General features: G+C 44.7%; 1 long non-coding RNA gene across 11 annotated transcripts in view; it reads right to left on the bottom strand.

The window, feature by feature from the left end:
- Positions 1 to 15,212: 15,212 nt before the first annotated feature.
- The window catches only part of LOC109456036 (uncharacterized), a 132,632-nt gene continuing 129,805 nt past the window's right edge, over positions 15,213 to 18,039 (bottom strand). For 6 of the 11 annotated variants that reach the window (XR_012489674.2, XR_012489673.2, XR_012489670.2 and 3 more), the window contains one exon: positions 15,223 to 17,195. This is a non-coding gene — a long non-coding RNA (uncharacterized LOC109456036). Of the gene's footprint in view, positions 17,196 to 18,039 lie in introns of all 11 variants that reach the window. The other 5 variants (XR_016021291.1, XR_012489677.2, XR_016021293.1 and 2 more) reach the window with 3 other exon arrangements.

The following is an 18,039-nucleotide window of genomic DNA, read 5'->3' on the forward strand; positions in this document are numbered from 1 at the left end:
GGTTTTCATCCAGTACCCTCTGGTTTTCTGGTATTTGTAAATTAATTATTGAATGATTTGTTGCAATATCTTTCACAGGATGATAAAGCCTCTCACAGCACATGACATTTATAATATGTTTTTGAGTTTCTTGGCAATGTGTGCTAAGTAAATGTAAATTATTATTTTTGGCCTCTATCAACGATGTCAGATGATCAGGCATGAGGATGAATGGACAGGTGGGGCTCGCCCTCTAAGCAGGATATTCCACTCATCTAGAACTCCCTCTGCAAAGCAGCTATAAAAGTAATCCTTATCCTCATTTAATTTGTAAACTATAGCTACTTTTCCCTTCCTTTTTCTTACTCATTCCCTTTGTTTACCAGGTAATGCACATATCCAGGAAATATTCATTCAGAGTGAAGACACCTATTTGCATACCTGATCATTTGATTCAAGCAAGATGTGAAAAGTCTCTACCTTTCCTCAACACCTGTCAGTTCAGGGATGCTAGAAGCCCCATCCAGTGCCCCAAGTCCCAATAACTAACTACAAACAGCAGTTTTTGGCAATTTGGGGGGATTGTTTTTGAAAGAAAAGGATAGAAGTCAAGGCAATGGGGTCTCAGGCTCAGTGACCCTTTTCTTGGCTGGCTGGGGCAGGTCACAATCTCTCAGGATCTCATCTGTCCAGTTAAGGGACTTGACTAATGTCCTCAGAGGGTCCTTCCAGAGAGTAGCTCAGCTTGATATGAGGCTCTTCAGACAAGGACATGGCAGATGCACTCTTAGACTAAAGGAGAACCAAATTCTCCGGCCATTGCCCTGAAAGCCTAATGGCTATAGTGCCTGGTGGGAAGCCCCCGAGATTTAGCCAAGAATGGCAGCAAGGATAAATCCCAGCAAAATTTTGAACAAGGCAGTGGACATCTTTGGTGCCGCTACTTCCTGCCATCCTCATTCTTTGGTGGTTTTGTCTCCCTCCTTCCCCTCACTTTAGGCTTTTAGTGCCTTTATGTCATCCCTGATGGAACTCCCAAATAAGTATGTCTTCTCCAGGCAATGCTTACTGCTTGCATCTTTCATAATCCACCTCTAGCCATCAAATTTAGCTGTTCTCTATCACTGTCAGAAGATCTGCTTGGTCATTCAAACTCATCAGGAAAACAAAATTGGAAATATGTATGGCCAATAAGAGCTTATTGCTTTACATTCTAACTGTGAACATTGGGACCTTACAAAGAGAAGTCGTTTTAGCCATGTGGCAGGAAAAGTGATTCAGATAACTCGGCAAGCACTCAAAGCTCACCAGGCCAATGGTAAGACATCTTACTTAAACTTACAGCTCATTCTCCCACCAAAGTAAGAGGAACGGGATGACGTTATTAAGATGTCCAAAACTGAAAACTTGCCACATTAAAAGTAAGAAATTCCTGACTCTGTTTTGAGTTCTGGGTCCCATGCACTGGAGATGCTATGATTGGGTTAAGAGTAACCATCTCTCCCAGTCTCGGGCATTTGGAGCTACAGGGAGCTGCAAGGTAGCATGATGCAGAAGCCCAAACAGTGCAGCAGGATCCCTGGGCTATGGTTGCCACTTAAGTACTAGGTTTCTTTAGACAAGGCCCCTCTCTCAGAGCCTGACTTTATTGCTGTAAATCATGGGAGCTGACCCGCAGGTCTCTGAGGCCTCTTAACTCTTACATGATATGGTTCTCACCTTCATTTTTCTTTTTCAAGATAAAGAGATTATAATACTGTTATCATCAAAGAGTTGCAGAGTTGGGAGATATGTATTTAGCATCCACCATTCCTGCTGGCTAAGGGTGAAGTCTTTTACTCCAAATAGTCCCTTGTAGTTTCTACCAAAAGAATGCGTCATGGTCCTTAAGAGTTGGCCACTGTCCAGATTCATTTCCAAACAATAGGTCAGCTTTCCTCCCCTAGCAGCACTTGAAATGTAAAATAAAGGCTTGTTTTGTTGTTTTTTTCCACCACCAACCTACATTTGGAGGAGTGGAACCTGGCTGTTGCTTTTGAAAATGTGCTGTTTATCCTTAATGGCCTCAGCATTCCCACCAGAGGAGGTGTCACCTTCACAACCCAAATTCAGCCAAAACTTACAAGCTAATCAGATAGGACAATGCCATTGGGAGTGGCTCAGTCCAATCTCCAAAGCTCCCCTGCCCCAGACCCTATGGCCCATAAAGCTATTAACATAGTCCAACAAAACGTCTGTCAGTCACCCTAACAATAGCCCCAAGAATGCCACAGCAAAGGGAGTAGCCATGAAAAGAACTCACGGAATGATTTCTAGCGGAATCAAAAATTTCTGGTTCAAATGTAGCTCTGAGATTTATAAGCTAGTCACTTAACCTCTCTGTGCTTTGGTTCTCTTTTCTGTGAAGCAGGGGTACTAACACCTGCCTTGCCTTTTGCAAGAATCAACTGAGGTAACAGATGCAAAATAAAACACCTCATAAACCAGGGCTCTTTGGAGAAGATGGCATCATAAATGTGAAAGAACTGTTTCAAAACAGACATGCCAAACTCCCTTCCCCACCTTCTAGAAATCTAATTCCCCAGATCCAGGGTAGCACCTGGCCACATGTAGTCTGAAAAGGTCCCCAGAAGATGCTAGCCCACACTGCCCCATCATGTGCTCTGTAGATATGAGAGGCAATTGATAGGATGTGGGCTCCATTCCTAACCAACACCTGGCTGACTCTGGAGGGAAATATGCAAGAAATTATGGACATAGACTCAAAGAATTATAGAATTCATCTTATTGAATGGATCCTGGTCCCATGAGCCCTGAGAGGAAGCTGAGCCATCTGTCCAGTTGGGAACAAAGCTAGAGCAGGGCACATAGAAACAATTGAGTCCAGGGTGATGCTGATTGTCACATGACAGCATGGATGCCCCAAGCTAGACTTAACCAATGATAACATGTAACTCCCAAGGCCTTCTGAGATGTTTCCTTTTCTTACTACCTTGCCCAAGGTTGATCAAATCAGGCTTCTAAAACAAGTCAGTTCACAGATTCAGTCGTCAGAAGAGGAAGCCAGATGCACCTCCTTTTGTTCTTCTACTGTAGTCCTGGGGCTGGGACTCCACCATGGAGACATGTGGGTGCACTGGATTAACCAGGCTTGCTGGGGGCTCCCAGGTTACTCTCCAGAGGAAGCATCAAAAACTGACTTTCCCTACCTGACTGGCTCTCTGAACCCCCTTCCTGATGTTGGAGATGACTAGGAATCAGCCTCCAGCCAATCCCAGTTCAATGATGGAGCCCAATCCCAGACTCTGAACTCTTGACTATTGTTCACATTTACTAATAAATCCCCAGCCTACTCATGTTTGCCCATATTCACATATATATTAATCCAATACAAGGCCCTTAACAGCTATTATGTATAACAGCGTGGTCTTTAGACACCTTGGACACAGGTCCCTTGAAAACTCATGTACCATTGATGGTGACTATGTCACTAGTACCACACAGGCCATGCTTACACGTCAAATATTTCCTATGGCAGTTTTCAAAAGTGGCCTCCAATCTTTGCTATTTCCCCATTAAAAGGTAGAGTCTATATCCCCTCTACTTGAATCTGCACAAACTTATGTCTGTTTTAACCGGTAGAGTATGGTAGAATGACTGTGTGACTGTAGGACTTCCAAGCAAGGTCAGAAAAGGCCATGCATCTTCCACTTGGATTTCTTGGAACATTCACTCTAGGGGAAGCCAGCTACCAGGTAAGAAATCCAACTACCCCGAGATCACCCTGCTGGAGAGATCATATGTGGACACTCAATTTGACTGCCCCAGCAGAGCACCAAATGCACCCATGTGAGTGAGCCATCTTGGGCATCTAACCTTACACGACTTCAGATGATTCCAGCCCAGCCACATCTGACAGTAACCACATCAGAGACCCCATTAAAAAATCATTCAGCCAAACCTTTCCTGAATTCCTGTCTCACAAAATTGTGAACAAAATAAAGTGGTTGTTTTAAGTTGCTAAGTTTTGGGGTAAGTTGCCATACAGCCATAGTAGGTAAAACACCTTCTAATTCCAATTTTTAAAGGATGCTGTGGGGGTAGTGGTGAATATGAGGTGGTGGGCATGTGCTCAGATCACCTGACGGTATCACACTCTGTGCATGGAAATAAAAGTTGAAAAACCTTCCTGGAAGTAATTTCGGCAACACGCAAGGAGAGCTTTCAAACAGGTAGGTCCTTTGGCCTCTCAAATGCATTTTAGGAATCTGCTCTAGTGAACTGATTACAGATATATATAAAGAATTATCTGAATCAGATGTGAGAGCACATTAGTTTTATCTATGATAGCAAAACATTGTGAATAACCTAAACATCCCAGTGAGAGATTGGCTAAATAAGCTATAATATATTCACAAAAGAAAATACTTTACACCTGCTTAAAACCATATTTTTGAAGTATATGTGATTACAATATTCATGATCTATTGGTAAATAAAAATTGAGGTTAAACATGGTATTTTCCTTATATTAAAAATACATGTATCTGGAAGGGAAAATCTCAAATTATAAAAGTGATAATGTCTACATACTAGTATTGTTCCCAGTCTTTTCCTCTATTTTTTTATGTTTTCTATAATCAACATGCACTACTTTTATAATCAGAAAAAAAAAAAAAAAAAAAAATATATATATATATATATATATATATATATATATACACACATATACATATAGTTATATATGTATATGTGTATGTGTGTGTGTGTGTGTGTATATATATATATATATTTTTTTTTTTTTTTTTGAAGAGAAAGAAAAAATATGATGCCCAAACTGCCAAGAATGTGAAAAGAGCCTATGTACCCAAGTAACAGCTACTTCTAGAGGGCTAATAGATCACCAATTACAGCCTCAGGACTAAGGCACAGTCCCCAATGCCTCACTGTTCAGGAGTGAATGTCTAAACTTCCTGGTGGACAAGAAACAAAGTGAAGTCTGTGGAGGAGGAAGAAGAACAGATAGAGCCGGGAAACTGGAGACCTTAGACTGACTATCAGAAACCAGAAGTTAAAATGGAGCTGGGAAAAGAAACTACAAGATGAAGAACCGTCCAATCTTTTGTTCAACTAAAGCCCCCAGAGCCTTGGCCACATCGCTATGAGCAGAAGGCAACATCTCACATACAATTTGCTACAGAACTATGGAAAGTAGCCACTAAATATGGCTCCATATGCAGGGGTGGGATAAAAGGAGCTTGAGTGGGGGCCAGTGATTATCAGTTCCTGGGGTCTCCTTGAGGACTTGCATTAGCAGAATGGAGGCTCTAGCACTGCACTGTCCAATACAGTAACCACCACCCACCTGAGCTATTTAGATAAATTAAAATTAAATAAAATTTAAAACTCAGTTCTGCACAGTAGTCCTATTTTAAGTGGCTAATGGTTATTGTATTGACAAAGCAGAATAGGACTATTCCATCATTGCAGAAAACTTTCTAATGAACACCACTGCTCTAGGGAATTGCTCAGCTTGGTTTCTTATAATTCTCCAGGGACAGCAATACATAATGGAAATATAGAATTGGAAGTCAACAGACAAATTAAAACCTAGCTCTCACACTTATCACATGTGAGATCTTGGACCATTATTAACCTCAGTTTCCTTATCCAAGTGGAAATAGTAATATCTACCTCAAAGAGATATGATAAAGATTAAATGATGTGAAGAGCACAAACCACTAGATCAGAGCTTACACGTCAGTAGGTGTTTAAAAAGCAGTAACTGTGAGATCCAACATGGTGGAGTAGATAAATGCTGTGCTTGCCTCATCCCGTGAACACATCAAAATTACAACTCAATTATAGAGCCTGGAGAACCATTGGAAGTCTAGCTGCACAGAAGTCTTATAATTAGAGACATAAAGAAGAAGCCACATCGAGACTGGTAGGAGGGGTAGAGACGCAAAACAGGCTGGTCCCATACCCACCTGTGGTGAATGAAAATCAGGAGAGAGAACTCATCCACAGAGCTTCCCCATAAAGAAGAGAGGGAACCCTTATCACCACACCAGGTTCCCCAGCCGGAGTATTGGTGCCAGAAAGAGGAGCCCCCACAACTTCTGGCTGTGAAAAACTGGAGATTGTGACCATCCCGGTGGGATGGAAGGCTGTGGGAAACCCAGATATCCCTTTAAAGGGCCCATGCAGGCACTTTGCAGGCACTTACCCTGAGCTCTGGCGGAAAGTCGGTGACTCTGGGGGTGTCGGAAACATATGGGGAGAGACTGAGTTGTGTAAATTCAGGTAGAGGACTGAAGGGACAGTCCCAATTTTCCATGTTTGGGGTCCTCTTCCCATACAGCTAGCAGGCAGGCACTGTGTTTCCTATGTTGAACCCGCCCCCACAGGCCAAATCTGAATCTGATTGGCGTGGTGATTTCTGCTGCTCCACCCTGCTGACTCATTGAGACCCTGACTCACCCAACTTGCTTACTGCAGGAGGATTTATCAGCAGCTGAACCTTAAGGCAGCCAGAAGGTGGCAGCAGACCTCAGAGTATCCTGGCTTTTTGTGGAGCTACCACAGAGCCGGTACTGGTGGGAGCCTCCTCCGTTTGCAGCGTGACATCTCCCACACACCTCTAGGTACAGCACAGGCAGTGACCAACTGTGGATTGCTTTGTAGCTCCTACCCCAGCCAGTCACGAACAGTGGCTGGCCTGGCCCTGCACTGGAGTCCCTGTCAATAGGCCCTGGAACCAACATATTTGGAGGTTGGCTTCAGACCCCAGCAGATCACCGCCCAATTAGCCCCACAAGCAGTACACCCAAAGGGTGGTCTCAACAGGCACCAGAGCCTGCTGGAGCAAATCCTACTCCATGGGGTAAGCCCCCCACATAGCAGCCCATAAGCTATGGACATGGCCAAATTCCACAGCCAATCAGCCTGAGGGTCAATACCACCCCTGACATGTCAATAGCAGTCAAGGCTGAACTATAACAGAAAGGCACACACAATCTACACAAGGGACACTCCTGGAGTACCTGGAGCAGGTGACCAGGGAGACTGTGCCACTGGTCCCACAGGACCCCCTACTGCATAAAGCCACCCAGCAAGACTGGGAGACATAACAGCCATACCTAAAACATAGAAACAAACACAGAGAGGTAACCAAAATAAGGAAACAAATAAATATGTCCTAAATGAGAGAACAGGAGAAAACTCCAGAAAAAGAACTAAATGAAATGGCGGCAAGCAACCTACCAGGTATAGAGTTCAAAACAAATTGTAAGGATGCTCCAGGAACTTAGTGAGAACTTCAACAAAGAGATAGCAAGCATAAAAAAGGGCATAGAAAACATTTTTTTAAATGTCTGAAGTGAAGAATACAATAACTGAAGTGAAGAATGCACTGGAGGGAATCACCAGCAGACTAGATGAAGCAGAGGACTGAATCAGCAGTTTGGAAGACAAGGTAGCAGAAAACACCCAATTGGAACAGCAAAAAGAAAAAAGAATAAAAAAGAAAAAAATGAGGATAGTTTAAGAGACCTCCAGGACAACATCAAGTATAACAACATTCACAGCATCGGGATACCAGAGGGAGAAGAAAAAGCAAGGGACTGAGAATCTATTTGAAGTAACAATGACTGAAAACTTTCCTAACCTTGTGAAGGAAATAGACATACAAGCCCCAGAAAGCACAGAGTCCCAAAACAAGATGAACCCAAACTGGCACACACCAAGACATTATAATTATTAGAATGGCAATGGTTGAAGACACAGAATCCTAAAAGCAGGAAGAGAAAGGCAACTAGTAACTTACAAGGGAGCTCCCATAAAACTGTCAGCTGATTTCTCAACAGAAACTTTGCAGGCCAGAAGGCATTGGCACAAAATAGGTCAACGTCCTGAAAAGCAAGAACCTACAATCAAAACTACTCTATCCAGCAAGGCTATCATTCAAAATTGAAGGACAGATAAAAAGCTTCCCAGGCAAGGGAAAGCTAAAGGAGTTCCTCACCACCAAACCAGTATCCATGAAATATTAGAGGGACTTCTTTAAGATGGAAAAAAAAGATAAAAAATATGAATTATAAAATGGCAATAACTACATATCTATCAACAATTGCTTTCAATGTAAGTGGATTAAGTGCTCCAATCAAAAACATATGGTGGCTGAATGGATAAGTAAACAAAACCCTTACATATGCTGCCTACAAGAGATTCACTTCAGATTGAAAGACACACACAGACTGAAAGTAAAGGGATGTAAAAAGTTATATCATGAAAATGGAAACAAAAAAAAAACAAATAAAAAGCTGGAGTATCAATACTTATACCAGACAAAATAGACTCTAAAACAAAGGCTACAACAAGAGACAAAAAAGGATCCAGTAATCCCACTTCCTGATATTTATCCAAAGAAACCCAAAATGCTACTTCGAGGGGATGTGTGCATCCATATGTTCACTGCAGCATTGTTTACATGGCCAAGATGTGGAGGCAGCCTGGGTATTCATCAATAGAACAATGGATAAAGAGGAGGTGGTACATATATACAGCGGAATATTGCTTGGTCAGGGAAGGGAATGAGTTCTTGTCATCTGCAGCAGCAATGGATGGACCTGGAGGGAATTGTGCTGAATGGAGTGTCAGAAAGTGAAAGACAGATGCAATGTGATTTCACTTATATGTGGCATCTAAAGAACAAAATAAACAGACAAAACAGAAACAGACTCATAGTTCAGGGAACATTTTGATGATTGCCAGATGGGAGGGGTTTGGGGTAGTAGGTGAAAAGGGGGAAGGGATTAAGAAATACAAAGTAGTCATGGATGTAGGGTATAGCATAAGGATTATAGTCAACAATACTGTAATAACTAGATAAGGTGCCAGACATGGTGATAGATGAGAAGGGGGGGCAGAGCAGGTTGAAAAGGTAAAGGGATTAAGTACAAATTGGTAGTTACAAAATAGTCATGGGGATGTAAAGTAAAGCATAAAGAATATAATCAATAATATGGTAATAATTATGTATAGTGACAGGTGGGTACTAGACTAGTCAGGGGGTCACTTCTTAAATTATATAAATATCTAACCTCATGCTATTCACCTGAAATTAATACAAAATAATGTTGAATGTCAACTGTAACAGAAAAATTTTAAAGGGGGGACGGTGAAGAGCAATAAGTGGTCCAAATTTCCAGGTATAAAACAAATAAGTCATAGGGATGTAATGTACAGCATAGGGAATATAGTCAATAATATTGTGATAACATGGTACAGTGTTAGATGGTTGCTGGACTTATCATGGTGATCACTTTTTTAGGTATATAAATGTTGAATAAGTGTTGTGTACACCTGAAAGTAATATAATATTGTATGCTAGCTATATTTTTAATAAAAAATCTTTTTTTAAAAAGTAGTAGCTATGATACTGAGGATTCTGTGAGGTCCGTCTAAGAGCATCTCAGAAAATCCAAACCAACCAGATGTACTCAGAAACCAGGAACATTTGTACCCAGAACCTGCCTGAAAATAAGAGGCTCTTTGACTGTCTTCAAGGTTTTTTTCAGGTCACTTGGTCTACCCCTAATGTAAGCCCAATCTGATGAACACCCAAAGAAGCAGGTCAGAAGATGGCCAGGAGCTCTGCAGCAATCACCCCCTACTCCCCCCGACAGTAGACTCTCTGGTCACCATCCTGCAGATGAGGAAACTGCAGATCAGCAAGGTTATCGTTTCTGCAGCTGGGTCTCAAACCCAGGTCTCAAGTGTCCCACACATCCCCTGTCACCCGCTAAAATGTCTCATGACAGTGGCATTCAGGAGGCTTCCTGAGCCACAGTCCAGGACCCTCCCTGGGCAGGACAAGCCTGTCAGAGGAGATGAGAGGAGACAAGATGCCTGGTCTCGGGGGGATGGGCAGCAGGACTCTTACTAGCCCCATAGGAAGATGAAGAACTTGCTGCAAGCCATCGGGGGTTAGGCAGAGGACACGGAAAGCACTCCCAGGCATTACTCAGTCAGGAAAGAAAATGAGTACAGAACACACAGCTTGTGGAAATGGAAATGGAATAGGGTGTCCACTCCAATGGGGATTGAGCACCGACCTCAGGAAGGAGAAATGAGGAAGAATTGGCCTTCCAGGGGTGGGCAGCAAGTATAAACACACGTAACACTTTTCCTGTCCAGCTTCTACATAAAGCACAGTTAGAGAGTGAGGGAGCCAATTTCAGCATGACAGGACTAGGCATAAAAAGGATATGTGGAAGCATATGCCTCTTCCCCAGCACGGTATAACCACGTTATAACCAGACAAAGGGTTCAAATGGGTGCCGCGGCTAATTAACAGTCGCCCCCTTTAAAAGAGAGAGCTCTGCTTATTTCTATGGACGTGCTGAACATAACTAGCAGGATTTAAAATCTTAGGCTCTCCTCACTCATTTATTTTTCCTGATAACTTGAACCATGTTTTCCCCAGGTTCCAAACTAATGAAATGCTTATATAGAAGCTGTGGCCATCTGTAGCTGGTGCTGCCATATTCGTTTCTGCTCCCTGCCCGTGGGTTGATGAGGTTCTGGGGCATGGGGAATTTCCCAGGATGCCCCGATGTGGGAAGCCCAGTTGTGTGGGAGGAAGGGCTTCTCTGGGAAGAAAGGTCAGGCACCAGTGCTCCTCTGCTCCAAAGGGGCTGGCTCCTGGCTGTTCTGACGGGAAACTCTGACAGCTGGCAGGCTGGCGGCCTCGTCTGCCACTGGGGCGTGTTAAGCTCCACAAGGAACTGGAAGCTTCACTCCAGCACTGCTCCCTCTGCCCACCCATGGGCAGAGGCTCTGCATGTTGGTGAGGTCCAAGGTGCTACTCCCATCCACCCTACCTCACTTTCTCTTTCACTATGGGGGAGAATGCAAACCTACGTTGCTTCATTCTTGCTGTTTTATTGTTTGCTCAGAGATGGTTTCCCTCCATTTATCCATGTGATTAAAAACAAACCAGATGCATTACACTCCCCTCAATTAATAAAGTTGGCACCAGGACGCACCTGCCACCACTGCTCCTTGCGCACGCTCCTGATAACCATTTCCCCTCTCCCAGCATCCTCAGACCTGCATCTGTCCCAGTGATGGCAGGTATAAACAGCTGGCAGAACACTTGCAGCCACACCTTTGGATGAGCCCCACAGATGGCACGCTCCTCATTAATGCTCTCCTTGCAACAGCCTCACCTGCTGGACCCCTGCCCTAGCCCATCTCAGCCCACAAGACTTTCTTGTTTCTGCTCACTTTTGTCCATTCCTAGTTCCAGGTTCTCTGAATGATAACAATAAACAACAACTCTCTTAAATGTACCTCTGTCTCCTGTTTCTGGTCCCCTTTCCTGCCTGGCCTTTCTGAATACCACCCCTCCATTCCATTCAATGAACATTTGATGTGAGCCTACTCTGTGTGTGGCATTGTCTAGGCTTTCATCCTCCCACTTGGCTCCACGACGGCCAGAGCCCTGCCTTTGCGGGGTTCACGTATCCCCACACCTGGTAAAGATGCTTGACAAGTATTTGTGGGATAGATGAATGCCTATATAGGAGGAGACAGCCATGCAAACAACCAGTAAAGTACAATGTGATCAGTACTATAAAATACTTGAATACAAAGTCCTTTGGGAACTCAGAAAAGAGAGCAATTAATTCTGACTGAGTAAGAGGCATTCTAGGCAGAGGGCACTAAGCATGCAAAGGCATGACAGTGCATACCTGTAGGGAGGCTGGTTACATGGCCAGCTCTGCAGTCTGTGTTTTTGCTCAACAATGAAGCTCTGAGGCTACAGAAGGGCTGACCGTGATGCCTCTATGTGGGATCAATGTGGACCTCCGTCAAGATAGGCCTGCCTCCCTGATGAGCACAGATGTCAGCCCCTGATTCTGCTCTGTGCAGTCTCCTGCAATAGGCTCTGGGGACACAAGGATGAAGTAAACTAGTCACTACACTTAGGAAGCTCAGTGCCAGGTGACAGAGAAAGATTGAATGGGCAATTATAGGACTGTATATATAGTATAGTAAAGCCTGATGTTTCTGCCAACTCTGGGCACCTAACCCACACTGGCTCCAACTGCTATGAGCTCTGAGATGGCAGAAATGACCAGAAATAGAAGATTGAGATATGTTTAAGGAGTTGATTTCTTGAGGGAATATACTCAAGACATTCGTTTGTTGTCAGAAAGACTGGAAAGGCCAGAGAAGGGATGGAACACATGGCCAAGAGAAGTCCAGGTCTCACTGCAATTCACTAATGTTCTGGAGGGTCTCGGTCCGCTCACCCCAATCTAAAACCTGTCACAGAAGGCGGGCACTACTTCCAGGCACTGAGTGACCTCATCTAATTCTCTTTCCCTTCCATCCACAATGGTTCTCTCCTCCATTCTTTCTTTCCAGTCTTCTCCCTCTTAAAAAGAAAAAAGAGAGAGAGACAGAGTCAAAAGCAAAAAGGAATAGAAAACACGTCTAGAGCACAGATAAAGAGGAGCAAAGAAACTAGAGGGAGGAGAGACGTGGGAACATTGTAAAGGACCCTTAGCACTAAATGAGCGACACAGCTTGGCTTTTCCAAGGGTACAGCTAGAGTCATTGCTCCACGGCCAGGCTGGAAGAGGGCCTTCCCAAGAGCCTACTGAAAGGCCCTGGGGAGGGCTAAGATCCCAGTGCCACAAGCCTCCCTCTCAATGCAGGTGGAACTCTGAGCCCAGAGGCCCAGCCAGCGAGGAGAGCTGACTAACAGAGGCTACACAGAATTTCTCCCTCATCAGGAACCCATCCTATGTCTGAATCCTAGTGAGGCTACAGATCTTACCTAACTCAGAAGAAGGGCATGGGAGGAACTCAGAGAGACCCAACAGTTTACTTGCTTGTCTTCTGTTTTTGATGGTTCTGCTCTTCAAATTGCTTCAGTTCAAACTCCTTGTGATTTTTCTGGGCTGCTGGGAGGAGAGCATATTGATTCTGTGTTTTGATAAGGTCAGCAGTGATCAGCTCTGACAGTAAAGCGGATGGCCCGTCCCCTTCCCCCTCCACTGAATGTGGTTCCACATACAGAAAAGGAAGGAGAGAAACAAAGACAGGGAGGAGGAAGAGGAGGTATCCTTTGTCTCTGTGCTCCTGAAAACCTCTTTTAAGCCCCATCAGCAAAAGCGGGCTCCTCTCAGGTTGCAGTCTGGGAGGCGATAAGGCTCACTTGATCTTTTACGCGTGCAGCCATTTTCCTTTCTCTCTGTGCATTCCTGCCTTGCAGCCTACTCTCCTAGATGATGACTCACTTTCCTCCAAAGAACCAATTCAATTCCACGTAACACTGGCAGATCCCCGATGACACCAATTAACATTAAGAACCTGTAGGATTGTTCAGACCAAGATGACTGAGGGCAAATAGAGGGCCCCTTGGAGGTTTCACAGAGTTGATTTGAGCTTGATGAGAAAAGTGCTTGGATCGTTCTCACTTTGCTGAGGCCACGGGGGAGGGGCGACTACTTGGAGCTCCATCTTCTGGAAGAGTCCACAGCTCCCAATCCAACCTTGCCAGCCAAGGGCTGACTCTCCTTGGAAACCTCCCAAATAGTACACAAAACACTGTCTATGTGTGTCTGGATATTTTTCAAGAGAGAAGATCCAGAACTTTCATCAAATCCTCCAAAAGATATGTGATCCAAAAAAGGTTAAAAATAATTATTCTATGGAATTCCTTCAAAGATCCTTTAGAATGTGCCGGGCTCCCCAAACCAGCTGACAGTGTTGTGGGAGGTGCCCTGAGATGTCAAGAACTAGAACAAAGAGTGACACATTCAGTGAACCTAGTAAGTTAGTACAATGCTACTAACCTGATGTTTGGAGGGTCCAGCTGAGAACAAGCTCCATGACCAATGACTTGACAGGTCTGCAAATAAGTGGAAAGGTGTATGAATATGTTACCCAAGTCACAGAAAGCAGTGGTCCCCTGCACTGGTGTCAGTTGGATATCAGCTGCAGTTCAGACCCAAGGGCCATGGGATTTGAAACAATCTCAAATACATTCAGAACCACTAATCAGGACGGAGCAACGTCTGAAATCACAATGTCAAACACAACAGAAATCATGATTTGTGAGAGGGAGCCAGACGCAACGTTGGGTGCTTCAAGCACAGAATCTCCTTCCACACTTACGGCAATCCTATAAAGTGCCTGCATCTCCATGCTGCTGGCAGGGAGGTTGGGGTTCAGAGATAGAATGTGTTCATGATCACAGGCCAGTACGTGGAGATGGTTGGATTAGAGCTGACGTTCAGGAAACATGTCCATTAAAGGAACAAAGTTAGAACTGGGGAGTGGCTTGGAGAACTCCTGGAAACATGGCAACAGAGGATGGAATAAAACTATGGAGCAAACTGTTGCTGCAAAGAGAAGATTGGGAATTCCAGTCGGGAATAAGATGGGACAGGACTAGAAAGCAGATTTTGGTTATAACAGAACAATAGTTCTGTTGGGTTTTTGCCCTAGCGGCATTAGATAATAAATCAAAGTAACGTTAGCTCACAATCCCTTTGCAGAAACTCTGTCACATGGTTACACCTAACTGCAAGGGAGGCTGGGAAATTTAGTCCAGGTGTGGGCCCAGGAAAGAGTAAATAGTTTGGCTGAACGTTTATCAGTCTCTGCTAGATGTAGAGAGAAGCCAGGCGGCTCAGCAGAGGTATAGGTTGCAACATTATTTCTGGTCCTTTCACAGTTTTGCAACTCTCTCCCTGAGGCCCTCAATAAGGAAACAAGTGTTCCTTTTCTAAAACAATCCTCCTGAGAACTACATAGGAAACATAAAGTCCATATGACCCCGGGCCCCAGTAAATAATGAATCATACATATGGCCATTTTACAAGTTTGTTCCCAAGGCTTTTAGACCAATAGCCCCAACTACAAAATGAGAGCAGCTCAGACCTCTATTTTGGTGCTTTTCTAAGCCTCCCAAAGGAACTGATCTTATCTCCATGAGTTCTTCTTGCTCATTCTTCCTAGTGGCTCCGATCCACCATCACTGTGCACCCCACTTTAACATCTGGCAATGCCATTCTGCCATCTCAACAGCATACCATTCGCCCCACTGGCACTGACTCATTCAGAACCTCCTATACTGCTTGAAGCACCTCTTCTCCTCCCACCTGCCTCCTAGAGTTTAGTCCCTACTTGCCTGCAAACACCACCCTTCAGAGCCACCTGCACCAGGGCTGTCTAGTTGCACAGCTCCAGAAGCACCACCCACAATATAATCTACGTAAATGATGTCCCCTGGAGGTGTGCCACAGGCAGCCCTGAATCAGATACCAGGAGACGTGTCTCTGCCCCACATGCCAACATCTCCAAACCTTAGCTCTTCCTATGGTAGGACCTCTGACATATTGAGTATTCTAATTGTTCTGACTGAAATTTAATATGGAGTAACTGAGGCACTCAGAAGTTAAAGGGCAACCTTAACAGCACAGAATGGAATAGATTAGATGCGTTTCAATTGACCTATCTGTTCTCACCTAGCAAAACGAAATGCTGATCTTAGTTTCAAGGACAAGCCAACTGGGGTGTGTGTGTGTGTGTGTGTGTGTGTGTGTGTGTGTGTGTGTATGTGTGCCTGCCTGCCTGTCTCTCTATGTTTAAAATAGTAATCAAAGTCCTTAATAAAAACAGAAAAGTTATAACTGTCACAATAGAGTCATTTGTTGAAAGCACTGATCTTTAGCTTAGAAAAGTATCTTTATCTCTGACCATATATTCATCCTGTCATCCTGGTCCATAACTATGTCCAAAAAGGTTGTATCCTCAGGCCCCAGCATGACAGGCACCCAGTGAACACTTGTTGACTGAGTGAATGAATGATCTCAAGCTTTTACACAACATGTTCAAAACTGCCCTTGATGAGGGAGAGGAATTAGTATCAGTGTTCTTTTCACCCAATGGAGGAAAACAACACAAGAAAGGATCACGTAACTCTGAGACTAAGCTAGAATTCAAGCAGGCCACACCCATGGCCTTCTCCAAGTCATGGGCGTGCTTAGATCCCCCAGCTCACCAAAGTGTCCTTGGAGCTAGCCTAGTGTCCCACCAGCTCCCCGGCACTACCCACACTTTCCCCACACCCTGCTTCTTCTTCCCTGCTCCCCTCCGGGAAACCAGAGTTGAGTAGTCTCTCACTGCCTAAATCAGCTCCCAGGAGCTGGCGTAGAGCCCTCATGAGTCTGGGGGCAGGGTGGCCTGTAAGCAGGTATGGGTTCAGCTATCTCCGACTCTCCTCCCCGTCCACCAAGTGAGCAAACACATCCTCAATGACCTTGTTACCAGGAGAAGCCTATCAGATCCTCATTTAGAAAATATGTCCTGGGCCCCAACATCAGGCAAAGGACCTGAAATGGTCAATAGGCAGAAGAGTTCACTGTCCTGGGCTCCACCTTCAACAATTTAAAATATCAACTCCAAGATTTCACCCCATTTGTTTCCAGACAGAATGTGTTATCCACTCTACAAGATGTAGCAGATTAGGAAAGCTAGAAAGGATTGGCATATCCATTCCAAGTGTACTCTCTGGGGTAGCTGATCTAGAGTGTGAAAACATTTCTCTTTCATTTTTATTGTTCAGCTTTTATTTAAAGGGGAAGTCCCCAAATGGAATTGAGAGTATTCGGGTTGTTTTCAGGACATCTTTCCTTTCTGTGACACGGTGAGCCTGCGCTCCATTTTCCCAAGCTCCAGAGAGAAACTCTGCTTGCCAACACTTGAGTGATTTCACCTCCAGCGTTTCCATGGTGATGCATATCCCAGCACAGCCTGGAGAAAAGGTGCAGCTCCAAGTGATGATGAATATGAACGAAGCTCGGCAGCCTCCTTGGGCCGAGGGCGTCCTCCTGGAGTAGCTGGGCTGCACTGGCTCCACACGGCTTCTGTCTCAGGCAGCCTGAGATGGACTTCTCCTACCTAGCAGAGTGCGGGTCTCTTCCTGGAAACCTCAGCGGGCAGGGCCTCCAGAGATCAGGGAGGGGAAAAACCAGTTGTCCAGGAAAACATACATAGCATCTGCAACAGAGTAAGCTCTAAGCAACATGCTGACCAGGGCTGCATAAGGTCTCTATGGCCCCTGGGGCCTTTGCTCCTGGTCCAGTCCAGGCCAGGTCCCCTGCAGGCTGCCATTACATTGTCCAAACTTAGCTAGAAGACAAAAACAGAACAAAATAATTCCACAAGAAGTTAAGGATAAGCCCTACTACCTGCTGAGCTCTGCAGGCCCAAGTAGTGTTCAGGCGGTAGAGCCCCACTTGCCCGCCCTCAGATAATAATAGTAATAAAGCTGCCATTTTTTGAGCACTTGCTGTGTGCCGGACACTGCACTCAATGCAGTTTATATATTCTCTCACTTCATCTTCACAATAAAAGCAACTCTATGGGGCGGGTAGTATTATCGTCTTCATTTCACAGATAAAGAAACTGATCCCCTCCCCCCAAATAAATAAAGGCCTGTCACCTTAAAATGATGCATTTGGTCAAGGAGTGACTGACAGGGAAAAGCCGTCCCTTTGACAGGTGTACTATAGGGATCTGGCCTCACAGGGGATCAGCACCCACAAAGCTGCTCCATCAAGCTCAGACATTTCCCGGTCTGCCTCCTGGACCTCCTCTTCCCGAAGCATCCTGGACTACTGGAAGTGGCAGAGCTGCCAAGACAGGAGTGCAGGAAGGAAAGAAGCATCACTCTTTTCAGACCAGGAGGTAACTTTTCTCTGCTTTGTTTTCTATGAGCGTCTGGACCTTGGACAGTTCTTCCTGTGGGCACCCAAATTGCCTCAGGAGATCAGTTTTGCCCTCAGCCTTCCCCTGTGTTTTCATGCATTTCAAGCTGCATGCTTAAGGTTCTATGCTCCCAAATCAGAATCACTGAGGCAGTGACTCATTCGGAAAGGCTTTGTGCCTGGAGCACTTGGCGTAGACGTGACTAATCTGGAGGATGCCCAGTGACAATACACAAATTCAGGCCTGGCAGGTTAAACAGTCTAGG

The sequence above is a fragment of the Rhinolophus sinicus genome, chromosome 5 (genome assembly GCF_057876585.1).
Source record: "Rhinolophus sinicus isolate RSI-liver-muscle chromosome 5, RSI-T2T, whole genome shotgun sequence".
NCBI classification, from domain to species: Eukaryota; Metazoa; Chordata; class Mammalia; order Chiroptera; family Rhinolophidae; genus Rhinolophus; species Rhinolophus sinicus.